This window comes from Ceratotherium simum, chromosome 4 (assembly GCF_057802395.1).
Source record: "Ceratotherium simum simum isolate JZ-2026a chromosome 4, ASM5780239v1, whole genome shotgun sequence".
Classification (NCBI taxonomy): Eukaryota; Metazoa; Chordata; class Mammalia; order Perissodactyla; family Rhinocerotidae; genus Ceratotherium; species Ceratotherium simum.
The window spans coordinates 25,442,569-25,464,270 of NC_141903.1; positions in this window are offsets into that span (position 1 = coordinate 25,442,569).

Genomic DNA, 21,702 nt, shown 5'->3' on the forward strand with positions numbered 1-21,702 from the left:
GAAGAGGCTTTCTTTGGGAATGTGTCTGTTCAGGTCCCTGAAAGAATTAAATTACATTCAAGAGGCACATACTTAGTTCCCTATTAGGTGAGGGAGGGAGTGAGCTTATAGATGGTAAATGTCCACTCTCTGCCAGGCTCCGCTCCGGGTGCTGAGAAAACACTAGTAAAGGAGAAAGCCAATGCTTCTGCTCTCATGGTGCTTATATACTAGAGGGGAGAGAGACAGAAAAACAAATAAATGAGACAGAGAAGACAGAAAACAATAAAAATATAAGACTGCAGGAATAGACACAGGCAAGTCTGAACTTCCATCCTGCCTAGAAGATGTCGCACCTGGGAAACTGACCTGGCAGGAAACACTGAGGCTGCAGATCAGTAAACAGGAGTCTGGAAAGTGGCAAGACCCTGAGAATGGATGAGTCGGAGCTCTCAGAGGATGCAGGGGACCCTCACCTCAGTCAGCTGACTCACCAGCCAGCAGGACATGAAAAAAATGCTGCTCTGTCCCCTCTTTTGTGTAGCTGTCTTCATGCACTTAAACTCTTATTTCTTTTAATTACACTAAAGAAACGTGTGTCCTTCGCCTAGGTCTGTTAGTATCTCTTCATCAATCACAGGCACCCTTGAGACAACCGTGCAAAGATAATTTCAGAGTGTGACAGAAGTCTAAGAAGGGAATGAAACCAAGGAATGTGACATTGAGTGCCTGGGAAGAGGAGAGCAACCTTCACTAGCATGCTCAGGGAAGGCCTCCCCGAGGAGGTGGTGAAGCAAGGCTGCCAGGCCAAGATCAGACAGAAGGGACAGCAAAGCTGAACACCAAGAGGTGGAAGCAAGCCTGGCATTTGAGGAGCAGAGTGAAGGTCATGCAGTTCAAGTAGTACTTCAGGTGTGGTCCTCAGACCAGCAACATCAGCATCCCGTGGGAACTTGTTAGAAATGAACATCCTTGGGTCTCACCCAAGAATCAGAAACTCCAGGAGTGGAGCCTAGCAATGTGTGTTTAACAAGCCCTCCACGTGATTCCAAGGCACACCTAAGTGTGAGAGCCACTAGGCTGGAATACAGTGAGAGAAGAGTGGACTCATGTGAAGGGCAGAGCCGATGCGTCCTTTAGAAGTCAACTGCCAGATTGTGAAAATAACTGCCGGTTCATCTGAGCTTTCCATCATTGTATCCCCAGCACTTACCATGTTGCCTGCTACAGAGTAAATGTTCAATACTTGTTTATTGAACAAATAAATTTATATAAATATAAATATTGAGCCTCTACTTTGAATGGTCTAATACCAGTTACTGGACAAAGATATACAAGATCAACAGTAGCTAATGATCTACGAATGGAGATAAGAGAGAAATGAAAAGAAAAAAATGAGACCACTAGAGTCAGGGGTACTGATATCAGCAAGAAATGAGGGGCAAAGACGTCTTGAAGTAAGGAGGGTCGGAAAAAACAAAAAGGAGGCAGAAGAGCTCAATAAGCACAAGGTTTCAGCATTTGGTTTTGGGGCAAACAGTATAGTCCATTAACCCCCTGGGGAATTACTATATTACTAGCATAGAACAACTATCATTCACTTGTTGTCTCTTAGTAAACAAAAAATGTTATGTTGTATTGATTCAATCCATCTAACAAAAAAAGAATAAGCATCTCTACCTAAATGGAAAAATCCTCAACTTTATGGAAAATTCCACTATCCAAAATGCTTTATTTCCTGAGGTATTTTAGATAGCCAAGAATTTTTTTACTGTATTGCTATTATTTTTATTACCAAAGAGTTCTCACAACCCATAGTAGGTGTTATTGGTGCTAACCAGGTCAATCTTGAAGCCAGTAGGAGGCCTCTTCTGAGCAAATGCAAGCCAGGGAAACCCAAGCCAGCCAAGCCCCCCCAGCTGTCAAGAAGTCAGATAGGGCATGAGTCATTCCAATACACTGGCTTCTCTATTGAACCTCTCCTTAATGGAGTAGATTCTAATAGACTTTTCCTCTCCTTCTTTCTTCCTTCCCTTCCTGCAGTTAGTAAATTCTTGGGATGAAAGCATCTCCCAGATTTCTTTAAGTCACCTCTGTCTCCAGACCAGAGAGAGCCTGGCACAGACAGGGAAGACATGCAAGCAATCAAGAGAAGCCTCAACTTCCTCTGATCACTTCCCAGGCAGGAAGTTCTTGACTGCCTAATTCTAATTCTTCCTGCTGCGTGGAGCCCATTTCCTTTCACTGAATTTGGAAGTTCCCTCAGCTAAGGAGAAAAAAAAAAAAAAAGTAGTTCATTACGGATGTAGCTATTCTCAATTGATTTTGCTTCTTCATCTACATTTCCAAATCTTGAATATTTATCTTACTATTTTTTTCTACTACTGTTTTCCCCTCAACAGTCAATGTTTTATTAGGGACTCACTTCCTGTATTAGCGAGAATACCAAAGAAATAGCCCCAGAAGTAATTCCTTTGAGTGTGTTTAACACATACACATACAAAAAAGAAGATATTAGTCAGTAAACTTGGAATCCAATCATCAAAGTATCTATACATGGATTGGGCTGTCTAGACAATAAAGCATTTCTTGTCACTGGGAAGTAAGATTACTTCTGGTCAGAAGTTCAAGGAACACACGAAGCATTGGACTAGATGTGCCCAGAGGTCCTTTCTGGCTGCACTGCTATAATGTTCTGTGATGCAACGAGACTCCAGCTTGAACGGGAATTTGAGCAGGAGCTAAAAGGAGAAACGGGAGCAGCACAGTTTTCTTGGGCTTATCTGATGCCAAAAGCTCTGCCAGGAGTATTCAGAGTCCATCATTGGCAATGCAGTGGCATCAGTGACAGCCTCATTCTCATCATTGTGTGTCAGGCACTGCGTGCGTTATTTCAGTCCACCTTACAGCAGCCTTTCAGATAATGACTATTATGATGCCCATGTTACTGTGGAGAAAATTCAGGAATGGAGAAGTTAGATTATATAACATCACAAAGCTGGTAAGTAACAGATGCAAGACTCGAACCCAGGCTTCTAGCTCTACAGCCAGTGCTCTCAACTGGCTCCATCACATCACACTGCATCCCAAAAGGGTTGTAAGGACCTCTTGCATTTTTACCATTTTATATGCTAAAAAAAGAATATGATCTTTTCATCCTTACAGAAGTCTCCTAAGGCCAGGAAGTTATCCCTAAATGACAAATTGGGGACAGAGGGTCAGGCAGGGGGATGACTTGTCCATGGTCATCTAGCAGTCAGAGGCAGAGCCTCTTGGTCCTCTGCCCACATGCCCTCTTCCTGTCCCCACACTGCCTGGCTCTCCTGCAGCTCCTCGCCCAGTTACCTAGGCAGAAAAGTAGCACCTGGGTAATCTCCTGCCTGCAAACTGGCCACTCAGGCTGCAAATCTAACAGACATCTCTGGTGCATCCTTTCCTTCAACCTCCTGAGGCTACCAGTCCTCAAACCCTGGACATAATAATAATAGATTCCCATTTTACTGATGAGAAAATTGAGGTTTCAGTGGTCTCCTCACTGTCCTGCCTCTCCTATCACATCTTTTTTCTTTCCTGACTATTGTGATCACCTCTTTACTGGCATCTTTCTTCCCCACTCTTGCTGCTCCAATCCTGTCTGCACATGATACAAGGCTATGCTTCCTGGATCACTGTTCTGATTGTGGCCCGCTCCTCTTCAAAGACTTTCAGTAGCTCCCCACTACTTACAAAATCAAATCCCAACTCCCTAGTCTGCTCTTCAGTCCCGCCATGATTTGGCCACAACCCACATTTTGAGCCTTATATATATATACACATATCTAAGCTCCAGTCACAGTGGTACCCAAGAGAGGAACCTAAGAAAGTGCTATGCACACACTTCTCATGGTGACTCCTCTGCTGGAACCCTTTGCCTACTTAAGGCTGTACTCCAATGCCGCCCATCATGAAAACTTCTCTCACTCACCTCTCAGTCTAAGCGTCTTTATGATACCCCCATCCCCCGCAAGTATTATATTCTGTATTCCAACTACGTGTGAAAATGTCTGTCCCATGGTCTCTTACAAAACTAAATATACTCTTACCATACGATCAAGCAATCACACTCCTTGGTATTTACCCAAAGGTGTTGAAAAGTTATGTCCACACAAAAATCTGCACACCCATGTTTATAGCAGCTTTATTTATAATTGCCAAATTTGGAAGCAATCAAGATGTCCTTCAATAGGTGAAGGGATAAATAAACTGTGGTACAGGCAGACAGTGGTATGTGATTCAGTGCTAAAAAGGAAATGAGCTATCAAGACATGAAAAGACATGGAGGAACCTTAAATGCATATTGCTAAGTCAAAGAAGCCAATACTAAAAGGCTACATGCTGTATGACTCCAACTACACGACACTCTGGAAAAGGCAAAACTAAGGAGACAGTAAAAAAGCCAGGGGTCACAGGAGAGGGATGAATAGGCGGAGCACTGAAGATTCTTAGGGCACTCAGACTATTTTGTATGTTACCATAATGATGGATACATGTCATTACACATTTGTCCAAACCCACAGAATGTACAACACCGGGAGTGAAATGTGGACTTTGGGTGATGATGATGCGTCAACATAGGTTCGTAATTTGTAATAAATGTACCACTCTGGTGAGGGAAGTTGATAATGGGGGAGGCTATGCATGTGTGGGGGCAGTGGGTATATGGGAAATCTCTGTATCTTCCCTCAATTTTGCTGTAAACCTAAAATTGCTGCAAAAAATAAAGTCTATTTCTTAAAAAAAAAAAGTCTTCTTCATGCATGATAAACTCCTTAAGAGAATGGAGCATGCCTTCTCCTGTATACCCTTTCCACCCTAGCCCTCCCACCAGCACAGCAGGTGCTAATAAATGTTTGTTGAATTCAATTAAATTGAGAGGTCATCTGGGGGATAAGAGCTAGAACTTTATCATAATTTGGACTCTGAGACGATGGGGAAGTTGAAGGACCAGTGACCTCTCTCTTCAGAACTCAATTAACTGCCTAAGAACAAATGTCTCAGATATCTCGCTATTAATTTGCTCACAATCATCTCGGCCTCCAAAGTTCACAAATGTCGCTTTCAATTTCTCAGCCACATAGTTCATAGGAAATGAGATTCACTTCTCATTCACTGAATCACTGTGGCCCTGATACCATCTCCCTTCCCGACCCTACCCCCCAAATCTCCTCACACATTCTTATTCTCTTCCATTTGCCACAATTAACCACCTGGGCATCAGATTGCCCGTCACCACAACTTTCTCGGGGCCTGTTAGGGGTCCCCTGGTTTCCTGCTCAGCATCATAAATCAATAGCTGAGGACCGCAGGTTTTATTGGCAGCCTGAGTCAAAGGAAGCTATTCTAATTAATCCTCCACACAAAACCGATGGCCTTCAGCCGTCTCACAGGCAGGAGCCAACAAACCCAGAGCGAAAGAAAAATGCAGGCCTGGCTTCCTGTGAAATCAATATAACCTCACTCTGAGCTCTGTTCTGGGTCACGCAGAAGGGGTGACACATGTGGTTGAGATCACCAGAGAGGCCACTCATCACTCACTGGTCATGAGTCTGACAGCTGGGGTGACAGGAGCTAAGGAGCCCCCTTGCACCACAGACCCCAGAAGACTAAGGCCCAGCCAGATTAGAGGATTTGAACCCTTTGATACATATTTATTCATTATTAACAGAGGTTTACAAAATTTGAATGTTTCCATGTGCTTGGCATGACAGGACCTCACTATCTTGAACAAGCAGGAAATGAAGAAATCTGGGACTGAATGGGACAACAGAAGAGAAAATTCATATCATTATTGATGCCATTCTGCAACAGAGCAGTTGGACAGTCCAATGCAAATTCAAGGATGGCCCAGCCAATCCCTGATGAAGAGAAGTGGGCCACCTAGCAGGTCATGGAGGAGAAAGGCTCAGGAGAGTGGCAATGTCCACAGTCAGAGGGAAGTGATGTTGTTCTTACAGATGACTCACTGCATAGCAGAGAGGTCGTGAAGTGTGGGCTGGAGCCAGATCTGCCTGGCTTTAAGTCCACTTCTTTCTACCCGGATGACCTTAAGCAAGTTACTTCTCTGAGTTTGTTTCCTCATCTGGAAATGGGACAAACAGTAATAGTCCTTAGTTAACAAGCTCGTTGTGAAACTGTCTTCATGCTGGTATGGTGCGTGAAATACTTAGCGATGTGTGTTTTCACATTCATTCCCCAAAGTCCAAGATCCTCCCTCTCCTATTGAGTGGGTCAGAGCAGTTGAAGTTAAGACTGTCCCAAGAAGGAGAAGTACTACAAAAGAATTCAAGGAAAAAGACAGCTAAATTCTTTGCTTGAAGCCTTGTTTCAAGTACAACACAGGAAGGACTAGGAAGAACATCTATACATACTTCCCATCCTACCGCCATGTTATAGAATTCTCCAAGCCTAGGAGAAAGAGAAGAGTTGAAGGACGAGAAGAAACCTCAGACACCAATAACAGGCCCTGTGCCCCACTCCTGGCTGTCCTCGTCCAGTTTCCCAATTTTTCTCTGGGATTCTGAGGGGCTAGCAAACCCCTCCCATGAACCCTATGCCACTCTGAGGACAGTAAAGATTGAGAGGGCCACATGGGGTAGAGGACAGAGAGGACCACGTGATAGCCCAGTACAGTGCCAGCAGCCAAGCAACACTGGTGCTGATGACCAAAGCCCGGGTCGGGACAGGCATGCCTCTCTGAAGATGCTGCCACCTTGCAGCATCAACTCCAAAAGAAGGAAGAGAGGGGGGAAACCTGAATTTTCCTGAGTTTAAACCCATAAGACCCAAATAACTGAAATGACTGCGTTCTCCTGGAACTACTCCTGGTGGAATGGAGCTCAAGAAGGAAAGTAGATTCAGTTTTAGGAAAATAAAGAAAGTTATGTTTTGGTAACCTGAGCCTGTGGCATATATACCTATATATTTATATATTTAGCCTGTGGCATATACACCTATATATTTATACATATACCTATATATTTATATATATATTACTTTATATATATATATATAAAGTAATCATAATAATGATTAAAATAATGTAACAACTACATTTATTGAGCCCTTCCTCTATGCCAGGCACTGTTCCCACAGCTTTATATAGATTATATCATTTATTTCTCATAATAATAGGCCTTTGGGTTCAGTACTATTAGCATCCCCTTTGGGGGATGGGTAAATTGAGCACAGAGGTCAGATAACTTGATAACTTGCCTAAGGTTACGTCACAGAAGTGGAGGGTCCAGAATTTAAATTCAGGCCGTCTGAGTGCAGAGCCCATGTCCTTCATCACTTTTGCAATCTTGCTTCTGCGTTGAGCCTTCAACATATTACAGCACGTTTACTTATAATTCACTGAGTGCTGACTATGACTGTGCTAAAAGCTTTACTCTTATCATATTTATTCTCTTTATAATAATCCTAGGAGAAATGTTTTATTATTATCACCTTTTTAAAAATGAGGAAAGTGGGTCCTGAACTTGAATCTATCTGGGTCCAAAAAGTGTGCCCTCAACCCCTTCCTATACAACCTCCATGGAAACACAAATAGCGGGCTTGGTCCACTGCCACTTTTAGGGCTAGGGCTCCACAAGTGTGCCAACAGTTGGGTGGTGATGGTGCAGATGGGATATGGGTTCCTGGCAGCTCCAGGTCCAAAGATGGGGGCCAGGGGAATGGCTATGTAAGAATCAGGGTCCAGCCTCACCAAGGAGAGGCCTGGCAAATACTAGATGGGTATCCAGTCACGCAGAGAGAGTCCCGAGGAAAGACTCAGGTCCCAGCAGACAGCTGGAACACTCGGCAGATGGGGTGAGTCCTGGGAGAAGAGGGAATATCAGATTCAGAGGCCACCCAAGGGTCTAGAGCCAACAAGAGCTGACTCCAGGAACCATGGCAGGCCTGACGTTCCTGGCTACAGCACAGCCCAGACAACGCAGGTGGTGGTTACGCTGAGTCTGAAGGCAGAGGACATCACTGAGCTTCATTCTACAGATAAGGAAATTGAGGTGCAGAGAAGGTAAGTGATGAACACCGTCACAGCTGGTAAGTGGCAGAACCAGGGACACAAACTTGGGCTCTCTGACTCTGAACTCCATGCTTTTCCTCACCACTATATTTATCCCAAGCAGAGTAAACGCCACTGCGGCATGCTCCTCAAAGGGAGCAAAGACACACTTCGCCAATCCCCTGTTGTTCAAAAGGCCCAGCCCAGTAATCAGCAAATATTTTCAATTGTCTGGGCTTGCTTGCCCCTTCCTGTCCAGAGCAAGCTGACATCAGACCCCAGACCCCTACTCGGCAAGGGATTAAAGAAATAAAGTCCCATTTCACAAGCTGCTAAATCCTATTTGACCAGCCTTGCCAGGGATTTCCTGGGCTTAATCTCCTGCTAGCTCTGGACAGTGGGGAAGTTGCTGGGCTATGACTTTGTTTTTTCTGGCCTTCTCTCCTGATGTGATTCCACCCCTAGGTACACCCCTCAGGGCTTACACAAGATTGCTCACTGCAGCAGGGCTCAGAGTGGAAAGAGAAAAAATAAAACATAAAAATTCATCAATAGGAGATAGATAAATAAAACACTATATAATGGTTAAAATGAATGTACCAGAGTTACACACACTGACGTGGGTAAATCTCAAAAATAATGTTTGGTGAAAAAAGCAAATTGCTAAAGGATATGTATAGTGTGATAATATTTCTATAAAGTTTAAAAACATGCAAAACAATGCTATACATTGCAGAGAGACTCAAACATGTAGAAAATTCATAAACTTGTGGTTGAAAACAATAACCACTATATTTAAGATAGTGGCAAACTCCAGAGAAGAATAAAAGGAAATAAGATTAAGAAGAGGTCCCTGGAGTAGTTCAAATCTATTCGTAGTCCTTTACTTCTTTTTTAAAAAAACCTGAAGCAAGGAAGGTAAAATGTTAAGATCTGTTAAAGCTGGATTATGGGTACACGTATGTTCATAAAACATTATTATTTTTATGTTTGAAATCTATCTTTACAAAAAAATTTTTTTTTTTTAAAAAAAGAATGGTCAAACCTTAAGTATTATAGTAAGGAGTTGGACTCTAGTCTGAAAGCAATTAGGGTTTCCATGCAGGGAGAGACCTGATCAGACAGCCCAGGGGAGGCAGGGAGATAATCCTAGCATGGAGTTATGAAGGCATGGTCTAGTGCAATAACACAGTGTGAACAGAAAGAGGCAAGAGGCCAGAACCCAAATCTCCCCGTAGTGCCAGAGAGTGAAAGTACTACTGGGACTAGTCCTTCCTATCCCCCATCCCTGCCTCTGAGAAATCCACCCTCCTCCTCACAACCTTTCAACCACGTGCTTCCATTGAGGGCTGCCAGTCATGGTTTCCCTCCCAAGGGTGGGCATAGGAAGCTCAATCATAAGCTGGGCCAATAATGGTACTCCACCACCAAGGCGTATACTGATTGGTCCAAGAATGGGCAATGAGCAAAAGCTCAGCCAATCAGAGCCAATCCTTTCCCTGGGATATCTTCTTGAACGGGAACCAAAAGAAGGAAGTAGAGCTTGGAAGACATGGGTACAGAGCCCTCCATGGCCACGTTCCCAGACCAAGAGAAAAGCTAGTCAGGGGTTGAAGAGGATGAAGCCACTCTGCAGAGAGCAGCAGTGATACCAGATTTCTAGGCCATCATGAGTTCCCAGTTCCAGATGACCCCTGCTACGTCCCTGCCCTGTGCGAGTATGGGCAGCACTGGCCCCCACAGCATCCCTTCTGAACAACTCCTGCTGTGTGGCTTTGGTCACAGATCCTGGCAGCACAGCCTCCTGGTTCTCTGGTCCTCCAGAACTCTCTGTGAGCTATTCAATGCCATTTAATGCACCCCTTTACTAAATGGGCAAGCACTGGTTTCTCTTGTTTGCAGCTGAGGACCCTGATGCCGACAGGAAGTACAACCACCATTCTCCCAGAAGGAAGACATCTCAAGATGCTGCTGCACGTGAGGACTAAGCCAACCTGGGCCCAGAGTCACCAGGATCTCGCTGTTTCCATGCTGGACTCTTGTTCCCTGAAAGCAAGCCCCCTCTTCCAAGAAATAATCTTAAAACGTGCACCCTCACAGAATATCTAGCATCCTGTCGCCGTTCCTGCAGGGGGCACTTTCACACTTACAAAGCCCATTCATGCCTGTTACATCATTTCATCCTCAGAGTAACCCCAGGCGGTGAACAGGGCAGGCCTGAGACTACTAGTCTCATTTAATTGAGGAGGAAGCCAAATTTTGGAGAAATGACACACCCAAATCACATGGCAACTTACCAACTGTGCCTGGAACAGAGTCCAGGCCCCCTGATGCCAGCCCAACACACCAAAAAGGAAATAAGACTAAATAGCAAGGAAACACAGCATGAACTAACACTTCCGTGGTGCTCATTATATGCCAAACACTGTTCTAGGTGCTCTTCATATATGAACTTAATCCTTCTTACACTTAATCCTTCTTACACTTAAAGAAGGATTACACTTAATCCTTCTTACAACCCTATGAGGTTGGTACTAGTGTGGCCCCAATTTTATAGATGAGGGAACTGAGGCACAGAGAGGTTAAGGTACTTGTCTGAGGTCACACAGCAGGTAAGAGGCAGAGCTAGGATTCAAACCAGGAGTCTGGTTTCAGAGTCCATGCTCTTAATCGCTACATTAAGTAGGGTGGGAGGAGTGGTCTTTCTGGGTCCAGGTTCCTTGGCCACCACCCTCCTTGGAGTGAAAGGAGGTTCTAGAAGGCCTGGTTGTGAAGGCATCTTGAGCCCCTCAGCTTAGGCTGATCTAAATGCAAGTACCTCACGCTAAAAGCCTGGAAGGGAGGTGTGCAAATGGAGCAGGTGGTGAATTGCAGAAAAGTTAAATACGGAACGGGAATATCGAAGGCTGCAATGAGAGCAAAGACAGTAAAAACCAATTTCAAAACAGAGCCCCAGGCAGTGATTTGGAGAGAAAAACCAATATATGTGATATCACATAATAACTATAGCAACGCCTTCCATTTACCTCACCCTTTCCTTTGGAGGAGCCAAAGAAGTTCACAATTGTCATTACGATTCTTCCGTCCTGAGCCTGGGACCCGCTGAGGATGGCTCAAGGCTTTGTTGTTACATGCAGGGGAAATGGAAACACTGAGAGGTCAATGTGGAAATCACAGAACAGCAAAGTATCTACCATAGCCAACTGTCCGGGCTCGAGAGCCGATAGGCAAAGCCAACACATTGAAAATCAATCCAGCAAAGGATTGAGTCACATAAAGCTGTCAGACAAGCACTAAAACTCACTCTCGGAGAATCGGCCACTGGCTTTTAACCTCCAGGGCGCATGCAGAAGGGGGAAAAGCAGGGGTGGAGACATGGGACAGAGGATAGGAAGAAGGAATGGAGAATAAGTGACAAAATTGAAAGAAACTGTGAAATTCTCATCAGAGAAAGCCTGCTCATTCACAGATAAAGCCACGAGCCAGAGAAGATAAAATATCCTCAGCAAATCAATGAACTGGTCATCTGGCAAGTCAATCATTCGCAAACTGGCTCTCATCCAGCTGGTCTGGGGATCCCTTCTGCGGTACAGTGAGCAGCAGAGAATTGTATCTCTAACCATCTCTCTTCTCCCCGTCAGCTTCACTCTAGACAACAGACACTCAGTCCCCTCTTCTCTCCAAACTAGCTCTCTGGAAATGGTCTGATCATTGTCATCACATCTTTCTGGTATTATTCCTTTCCCCTTTAACTCATTTTAGCCTGATGGAGCCATTTTAGCCCCAGCCAGAAGGGGCTATCCACTCTCCCCATGCAATCTCTACATCCTCACCCCTAAACTTTTGCTTATTTCTTGTACCTGGAATGACCTCTCCCATCATCTTGGATGATATTAATCCATTTCAGTTTGCAAACTGAAAGTCACCTAGGAATCAGACCATGGTGATGGCTGCACAACTCTGTAACTATTCTAATAATCATTGAATTATACACCAAAAGAGTGTAAATTTTACAAGTAAATTATACCTCAATAAAGCTTTTTTAAGTCAACTAAGGGACATGTATTAGAAATGCATTTTTCCACCCTCTACTCCTAGAAACTCTGATTCAGTATGAATGGAAGAGGAAATCTGCATTTTTAATAATCAGCCATGTGATTCTGATGCCTGTGGAACTCACTCTAGGAAACACTGGTCTGCATGAAGACACAGATCAAACGGCCCCTCCTCCCTGAAGCCCTGCCAGCCAGAAGTATGCACTCCCTTCTCTACACCTCGTGGTGCCTCTGTAAATGAACTTAACTCAGTCTGCCTGTGGTACAGCTTTCGGTAGACAGATCTCTTTCCTACTAATGTCTTGAAAGTTAGGAACATGGCTTCCCTATCTTTCGGCATCTCACAATTCCTTGACATCCTTTATGTATACCTTGGTTCATTCCATAGATTAGAGGTCATACTGTATATGTCATTCTGGACTACAAGAAGACAGTGGATAAGGAAGCTTAGAGGAATCAACAGTTGGTTAGATACAGGATGAGTGAAAGGATGACAGATGGATAGATGAATTGATGGATGATTGGGTGATGGAAGATGAACAGATGAATGATGGCTAGATAAATGAATGGGTGCCTGGACAAATGTATAAAAGGAAGAAAGAACAAAGGAATAAAGGATGGAGTTATTTACTCCAAAATGTGAAAGTCCCCCTGTTCTCTTTCCAAGACTACTGGGGTCAGGAGAACATAATCCCATCGCACACATCTAAGTAGAGGGTGACATCATCGATCACATAGAGAGCACTGGATTGGAGATCAGGTGATCTGGTCAAGTGCCCATTGGCCATTATGTCCAAGTGTGACCTCATCCAAGTCATTTTCCTTCTATGAGTCCCAGTGTCCCACCTACAAATGGTACTAACACCCCTGTTCCACTGCCCTATCATGGAATTTTGCAGATCACACTATCTAATGAAGGTGGAAGGCTACATGATAGAAGTGTCTTGAGAATTCCTAAGGCACACAGGGAACTAAAAATTTTAAAAACATATTCAGATGACATGATATTTCTACAGGTGGCCAAAAGAAACAGCTTCATACAAACCAAATTTTTTGCAAAGTTAAAGCTCCTCATGTCTTGCATCTGAAATGGAAGTAAGACCCATATCCCACTTTGGTATAAATTTTAAAAATAAAATGGGTTTGAGTCAGAAAGAATTGGTGTCAATCCGGGCCCCAACATTTATTAGCTATATGACGATAGACAAATTATTTTTTCCTAACCTGTAAAGTGGGCATAATAACATCTACCTACAGAGCTGAGAAAATTAGATTAGTGATGTTTATAAAGCATCTAGCACAATGCCTTGCACAAAGCTCAAAAACACCACAGATGGTGTTCTGTGTTTGCTCTCCTCTCTCCTTCCTGCGCTAAGCATGAAGCGAATGAAATAGGTAGAGGCAGCCCCCAGTCTTGCCTCTTCACATTTCTCCCAGATCTGCTTCTCCAACACTGTCTGTTTAGAGAGACTTCCACTTCTCTCCACCTTTCCTGAACCAGATTTCTTATTCCAAAGTTCCACTGTGTCCAAAACAGACAAAAGCAACCAATGCACAGATTTTTCACTTATCAAACATTTGCTACACATCAAATTCGCCAAATACCCGTTGAGCATCTATTCCCGTATGCCCAGGGCAGTGCTAGAAACCAGGCTAGAGTCATTTAGCACATAGGACTTCACCTTACAACAATCTCTTTAAGACTTAGTCTCATGGAATACCTCATAACTTGAAATAAGAATCACCATCTCTACATGCTCAGCTGGGTTACCCTTAAGGATACGGATTCACAGAAGCAAGCCATGAAACTAGATTACATAAGTCTTTCCCAGGGAAGAGGAGAAACATTGATTTTAATGCTTCATTCAAATATATAACAGAAAAGTACTGGACTGGCAGTCTGGAATTCTGAGTTCTCATCGTGGATGAATTGTTAATAGCCATGTGATTTTCAGCAAGCCGCTTCTCTCTGGGCCTCAGATTTCTCATTTACAAAATAGCAAGTTAGACTGGGATCTGGATAGCGTTAAGTCTCGTACTGGGTTGAATAGTGCCCGCCCAAAATTCATGTTCACTTGGAACCTGTGAATGTGACCTTATTTGGGAATGGGGTCTTTGCAGACGTAATCAAGTTAAGATGAGGTGATGATGAGGGTAGGCCCTAATCCAGTGTCTGGTACTCTTATAAGAAGAGGCAGACACACAAGGAAGTAGGCCATGTGAAGATAGAGAGAGAGATGGGAGTGATTCATCTGCCAGCCAAGGAACACCAAGGACTGCCAGAAACCAACAGAAGCTAGAAAAGGTAAGGAAGGATTCTTTCCTAGAGCTATTAGAGAGAACATGGCTCTGTTGACACTTTGATTTCAAACTTACAGTCTCCAGACCTGTGAGAGGAAAAGTTCTGCTGTGTTAAGCCACTCAGTTTGTGGTTCTCAGCTATGGCAGCCCTAGGAAATGAATACAAGTCTCCTCAAACCTCACGCTAACTCCAACTTGTTGGTAGTATCTGCTTGCAGTGTGTTAAGGCTTCTGAGGCTGCATAGAATACAGGGATTAATTCATGACATCTGCCCTACAGAGAGAAGGGAGTAGTGGCCTTGATTTTGCTATCCCTTAGTTAGATAATCATTATGATACCTTTATGCTCTGATAGTGTATGATTCTATAATCCTAAATCCACATGCCCTGCCATAAGTACAAGCACTGTGAATGGGGGGCAGTGTGGGAGGATGACCACGGCTCCCCCCAAACCACTGTCTCCAACACCCCCAAGACAGGACCAGCCTCTCTGCTCTGGAGACAGCCTGTGAGTCTGTCTTGCTCTTACCTTTGCCTCCACCAAATCTGATCTGAGATCAAATTGGCGAAGACTTGAATCGGGTTCCCAACTGCCACTACCTGAGAATTATGACAGAAGTGAACTTGATTTACAGCAATGACGTGGTTGATAAATAAAAATCTTGAGGAGAGTAGAAGCCACAGGAAGGCCAATGCTTCACTGAGGAGCTCAGAGAGGCCAGTATCCTGGAGCCTTTTGGGGGCCCAGATCAGGCCAGTGGCGCTCACTCAGGTACACCCATCGTTTCTGACTTTCCTCTGCCCAACTATTCCTGACACACTGGTTAGAACTCGCCTAGACAGCACCTGGGATCCAAAGTGATGGTGCTTTGCAGGCAAGGTGGGAGTGGAGTGCCCCCTTCACCCAGAGCGAGCCAGTCTTTGGAACATGGTCTTCCCTGACACTCGCAGCCCAGTCTGCTGAGCTCTCCACTCATCCACATGCCCTAGGAAGCTCTAAGTTCATGAAGAAGTGAAGCTGCAGGGGTGTGGATAGCTCATGAGCATGGTCAAGGGTCAAAACCTCCCTGATGCCGGTATCTGGCCCAGCACTTATGGATGGGCCTGGGGGTGGCAGCTCACCTGCTTCTGCTCCCAGCCCAGAAAAATTCTCTCAGCTACCCTGGTCAAGCAGAGAATGAGGGCCTTTCTTTCTGGGGAATTTAGGTCCATCTGAACTCCCAGCAATGATACTTCCTGCCACCAAGTAACCAAACTCTCTCCAAACACAGCCCTCTTTCCTGTTCTCTTTTGTCTGCCTTGACAATCATTCCTGCCAACCAATTTGCCTCGGCTTCAAGTCCTGCCCAATCCCAAATCCATCCTTATGGCCACCTCCCTGGCCTGATCCGCAACCCCCTCAGCAACTGGGTCCACCCCCTCACTGCCTCCCAGCCTCCTCCTCTGCCCGTCTCCACTCCAAGCTCCCACAGCAGCCAGAAGTATCCTTGCAAAACTTAACATCTGATTTTGTCATGCTCCTGTTCAAAATCATTCAGTGGCTTTTTGGATAAAGACCAAAATCCTGCAGTGAATGACGAGGATTCCTCCCCTACCCCAATCTATTGAAAAGTATAAAAATGAGTTGCTTGAAAAATAGAAAAGACATTCAAAAGACAAGATTCAATAAACATAAAATTACTGTCAAATTGCAATAAAAGCTCACTCTCCATTCTGTGCCTGTCCCATTACAGATCTGTTATTAAGTTTGGTTACAGCCCCAGTGCACAGAGAGTCTAGCATTGGGCAGATCTACCCCACCCTCCTGACCCCTGACATCGCCATTCTCATTCCACAGGAATCGCCCCCTCACTCCGTCTACAGCCATTGTACTCACCTTCGTCTGCTTCCCACTACTGGCTTTCTTCCGTCTGATGGCTTTTTAACATGCTATCCCCTCTATCTGGAACTCTCTCCCTTTACCTCATGCCCCATCCAGTTAGTTAGCTTCAACTCATCCTTCAGGTTTTAGTTCACATATTTTCTCCTCAAGAAAGCCTGCTGTGACCCCCCACCCCCTACACACACACACACACACATGCACCCACCTCTCCATCTCCCCGACCTCACCCTTATGACTTGCTCTCACAGGACCAGATTCCACTCCTTCACACAATTATCTCAGTTTATATTTATTGATTCATTAGAATGATTATTTGCTTAATATCTGTCTCTCCCTCCATCCACACGCGGAGAGGAGGGATCCTCTCTCTTCTGCTCTCTCATCCTCCCAGAGGTTAGCACAGGGCTTGGGCCCCTGGTAACATTCAATAGCAATTTGAAGGATGTGGAAATGAAATGACTGAGTGGCCTCTGATTCACCAAGGCCCTCCGTTTTCGCCGCACGGTGCAGTTCCTTCAACTTGCAGCAGCCCACGCGGCCTGCCAAGCCTTCATCTCGACAGACATTTCCCTTGGGTTCCGCACGTCTGTCTGGCACCCCCTCTGCAGCCCACTGAGTCCACGTACCCTGGGCCTCCTCCCTGCCCGTCAGTTACTGTTTCTGCATGCCGCTCCTCTTACAGTGTCAGCATTCTCCGAACAAACGTTCACGTGAATGTCCATTCTGCATTCCAAGCGGCACATCACTTAGATACGTGTTTTGCCAAATGAGGTTTGGCCATACATCCCAATCACACCTGCCTTCTCAAACAGGTGGTTGTAGAGGGCAAAACTGAGTGCAAAGTGATGAATCTCTAAGGGTGGCATTGCAGGCATTAACAGCAGGCCAGTGGAGAGGGATTTCCAGGGGAGGTCCTCTGCTTGCCTAAGTCCCAGTACAGAGGCAAAGACCTAGACGGTAAGAGATACTGCTTTTAAGAGCTTATCTTGCTTCAGCTAAAACAGCCATAGCTGCAGGAAAAAGATCCTTGACTAAGAGAACCACCACCTGGAGTCAGCTAGTGACTCGCTGTGTGGCTCAGCTAAGTCACCTCCCCTCTCTGGGCCTTGGCTTCTCCATCCGTAAGATTAGATTGATTTAATGGTCTCTAAATCCCCAACTGAGACATTTCACAAACCTGCAGAATACTATGATTTTCACGTACCAGATTTCAGTGTCATCTCTAGTCATTTTATTGATTCAGTCAATAGATATTTATTGAGCATCTATTCAGATATGTTTAGGGCTGGGGTTAGACAGATGAAGACGGACACAATCCCTGTCCTGCTGGCCTAGGAGAGGAAGCAGATGCTAAACAAATAATGAATGAATGAATGAATGAATGAATGAATCATTGTAATTAAAGCTATAAAGGAAAAATGCAGGATCTCATGAAAGCCTAAAGCATGAGGTCCATTAGATGGTGTTGGTTGAGGGACAGCTGTGTTGAGGAAGTGGCATTTGAACTGAGAAGCAGTTTTTACATGTGCATGAAGCCAAGGAGTTCCCAAATCATCTCATTTAGCTACACAACACCTGGAAGGTGAGAAGGGCAAGGATCATTGCCCCCTGTTTAAATTGTTCCTCGGCCTACAGGGCCTGGTCTGCATCATGCCCCAGACCCAGCCCCTGCCACACCAACCTCTCCCAGCATGGCAAAACTCCCTTTCACTGGATTCGTCACAGGTTTCATCTTCAAGTCTGCGTCTCTCTCACCTGAGTAGGCTCTGTGAGGGGCGGGACCATGTCTGTTTTGCACATCACAGTATCTCCAGGCGGAGCACAGTGCCTGGTGCATATCAGGTGTTATGAGTGTGGCTGAATGAGGGAATGAATCCCCACGTCACAGAGGAGGAAGCTGAAGTCAAGAGACAAGGGAATGTTTTCCCGAAGTCCTAAGTTAGCATATATCAAAGATGGGTCTCAATCCAGGCCTCAGGCTGGGGAGGGAGATGTATTCCAGGCATCTCAGCCTGCCCTCCTTCACTCAGAGCATAGGACTATGCATAAAATGGGAATAAATCTAGAGAATGATCTCAGATTAAACACCACAATCTCCCCCAAAGAAGCCTTCCCTGATGCTCCTCACCAAGTGAGGGTCCCTTCCAACACACTTTTAGCACCTCTGCCTTCTCTGTAGCACCTGTGACTATTTTAATTAAGTGACAGTGAATGGATTTATTTAAATGCCTATCTCTCCATATGGAACACAGGTCTACGAGGGAAGGTGCTAGGACTACCTTGCTACCACTACACCCCAGTGTGGGATACAGTGCCTGCCAAATAGTAGGGGCTCAGTAAGTATTTTTTTTAATATGTAAGTTAAGTAATTGATTAATTGATAAGCAATGGGGAAAAAACGATTCTGATGGCATATAATAAGGAGAAACAGGAGAGAAGACAGATGGAACAATATGAAGAAGCTCCTTGAAGAGCTCCATGTTGATGTTGCAGGTCATAAGGAGCCACTGTAGGGACTTGAGTTTATCTGCATAAGGAAGACTAATCAGCCAAGGGAGAGCCTGATGCTCTAACCCAAATACTATCAACATTCAAATCAGACCAGTCCTTCAGGTGACAAGGATCTTGTGAGGGTGGCAACGAGAAAGCAGTAGAAGAGATAAATCAAGGAAGCATATGGATGCAGGTTTTACCCAGGACATTTCTCATCAAAAGTTAATGAGCAGAGAGGGACATAAATCTGGGTCAGTAGAAAGAATAGGAGATCAGACTATGCCTGGCTCTATAAACTTGCCATCCTCCCTTTACAGAAGATAACGTTTCACTGAAATTCAGGTGATGTCAAACAAGGGGAGAATACATGTCCTGTTATCATTCCATTTGTTTCTAAGTCCTATACATGACCAGCCAGGAGTAAAAAGAATATGTTTCCTAAGGTTTTCAGAAGGCTCTGATTCATTTCCCAGTGAATCGTTTACTCATACACGTCTCTAAACCTACAGTTCTAGGTCATTCACTTTGGGGCAGAACTGCTCCCAGGCCAAGGGCTCTGCCCACACTCCCCCTTCCTCTCTTGAACAGAATTCAAAAGGGAGCAGTAAAACCTCAAGTTAGACTCTAAAGATGCTTGCTTTTCATACAGAAGACCTGGGTTCAAATCCCAGCTTTAACTCTTACAAGCAGTGAAGCCCTGGGAAAATCAGCTAATGATATACACACTGCTGGTTAGAGACCCATGAACCAGAACGATGGTTCTGGATCCGTGGTTCAGAAACATGAATCCTCCTTGAGGATCCTCATTCGTGGGACTAATAGTCATTGACACCTGCTCTGTGCCACACACTGTGCTGGGTGCTGGAAAACGGTGAGGAGCAAAGCAGATGAAGACTCTAGTCTAGTCTGGGCAGACAGATATTAAACAGAAATAATGCAAGCAAATGTAAAATGGCAACTGTGCTAAGTGCTATGAGAGAATGATTCAGGATGACAGGGAAGCCTATAAAATGGGGATTTGAACTAGTTACATAGGTCAGAGAAGTTCTCTTAATCTGAGAACTAAAGGAGGAATAGACACAGTTTAGGTGAAATGGGATGGAAAAATACTCCAGGAAGGAGGCCCAGGGGCAAACCACCTGTGGTAGAAACACCATGACTGGGATGTATGGCCAGGAGGTCAGTAAGTCTGAGCAGAGAAAACACAAGAGATAATATGATGGAAAATGAGCTTGAGAGACAGCCAGGGGCCAGATTGTGATGAACCTTATGGGCCAGGTCCTTAAGCATGTTTTACCCCCACACCCATGGGATGGTCTAAAGAGGTGTTTGGGGGTGGGCTGGGGATGGGGGAGGACTCGGGATCATTGCTTTCCAAAAAAAATCACTCTGGCTGGCCTGGAAGAGGCTAGAGTAGATGCAGGGTAACCATCTGGGAGGTGAGTGTAGCAGTCCAGGCAAGAGATGATGGTGCTTGGCATGACAAGAAACAGACAGATTTAACGTTTATGGAAGAAGCGGCATAGACAGGACTTTCTGATGGACTGGATTGGGGAGGGTGTCTTAAGGACAGCCCCAGGCTTCTGGCATGCAAGACTGGCCAGATAGAGGGGCCATTCACTGGAAAAGGAAAACCTCAAGAAGATCAGGTTTAGGAATAGATTATGAGTTCTGTTTTAGACATATTGAATCTGCAGTGCATTTGAAGCTTCTAAGAAGAAATGTTAACTAGGCAGTTGTATATACACATCTGGGGCTCAAAATATACATTGGGACATTATTAGTGTAAAATGAGTAATTGAATCTGAGGGCAATGACAAGATCCCACAGCGAGAAGTGAGGGCCTATGCTTGGGTTTGCAGAACATTTCCCTATCCAACTTTCACGTTTGAGTGCTCTCCTTTTTAAAGTAATAAAGGCAACGAAGATGGTCAGCTGTACCTATTCAGCCTTCCTGTTTCCTGGCATTTGACATAAATCAGCTAATTTCCCCGTAACATAGAAGATACACCCAAGCATTCTTGTCTCCACTTTATGGTTGCAGAAATTGAGGCCCAGAAAATATTTTATCTGTCCAAGGTCATATAGCTTGTAACTGGTTGGTTTCAAGCCCAGATATATCTGAAATTGAAAATACTCCTTATGATTTGCTCTCACTGTATCCATCACAATTGTGACGCAGAGGTATAATTAGTACTAAACCTGACAAACAAAAAGCAGTGAATCTAGCCAGTGGAAGGACCTTTGAGGGTAACTGTAAAAGATGCCAACTAAACTACAGCTAACGGTCCAGCCCACATGCTCAGCCTTTAGTGAATGTCAGTGTCTCTGCTATGCCCTGTTTCCTCCCCACGTTAGTCCCCAGGCCAATATGAAGAACGGATGTAATGACTTCACCACCACGCTGACCCATTATGAGAGACAACCTACGCAAACTCATCAGAGCCCCGTGAGGCAGCAGAACAAACTTTCATCCAAAGATCAAACACTTAGCTTCTCTGGCACTGGACAAGTTACTTAACTCCTCCCTGATACCACCTTTGAAAAACAGAGACAGTAATATGCCTATACCCTGGGTTATTTTGAGCATTAAACGATAGGATGTTTGCAAAAATGCCCTGCAAACTGACAAACAAACTTATATGTGGGAAACCTTGTCTCTCTAATGCTTGACTTTTGGTCTCTAAGATCTATTTCAAGCACCAAATAAGATTAGGGAAGAGGAGATGGTTAGGAACAGCAGGTAATGAATGGGATCTATGAGAAAATTTTTTTTTTTGATTGACCTTAAAAAGAGGGATGAGAAGAAATTGACCTAATAAATTATTTCTCCTGCCAGAAAAAAAAATAGGATGAGGAATGTGAATAAGGCTTAGCCTTTTTTAAAAGATAAGAAGTATGTCTCGGTGGTCCCAGATATCCCTTCTCATCATTCTCACTCTCGTCGC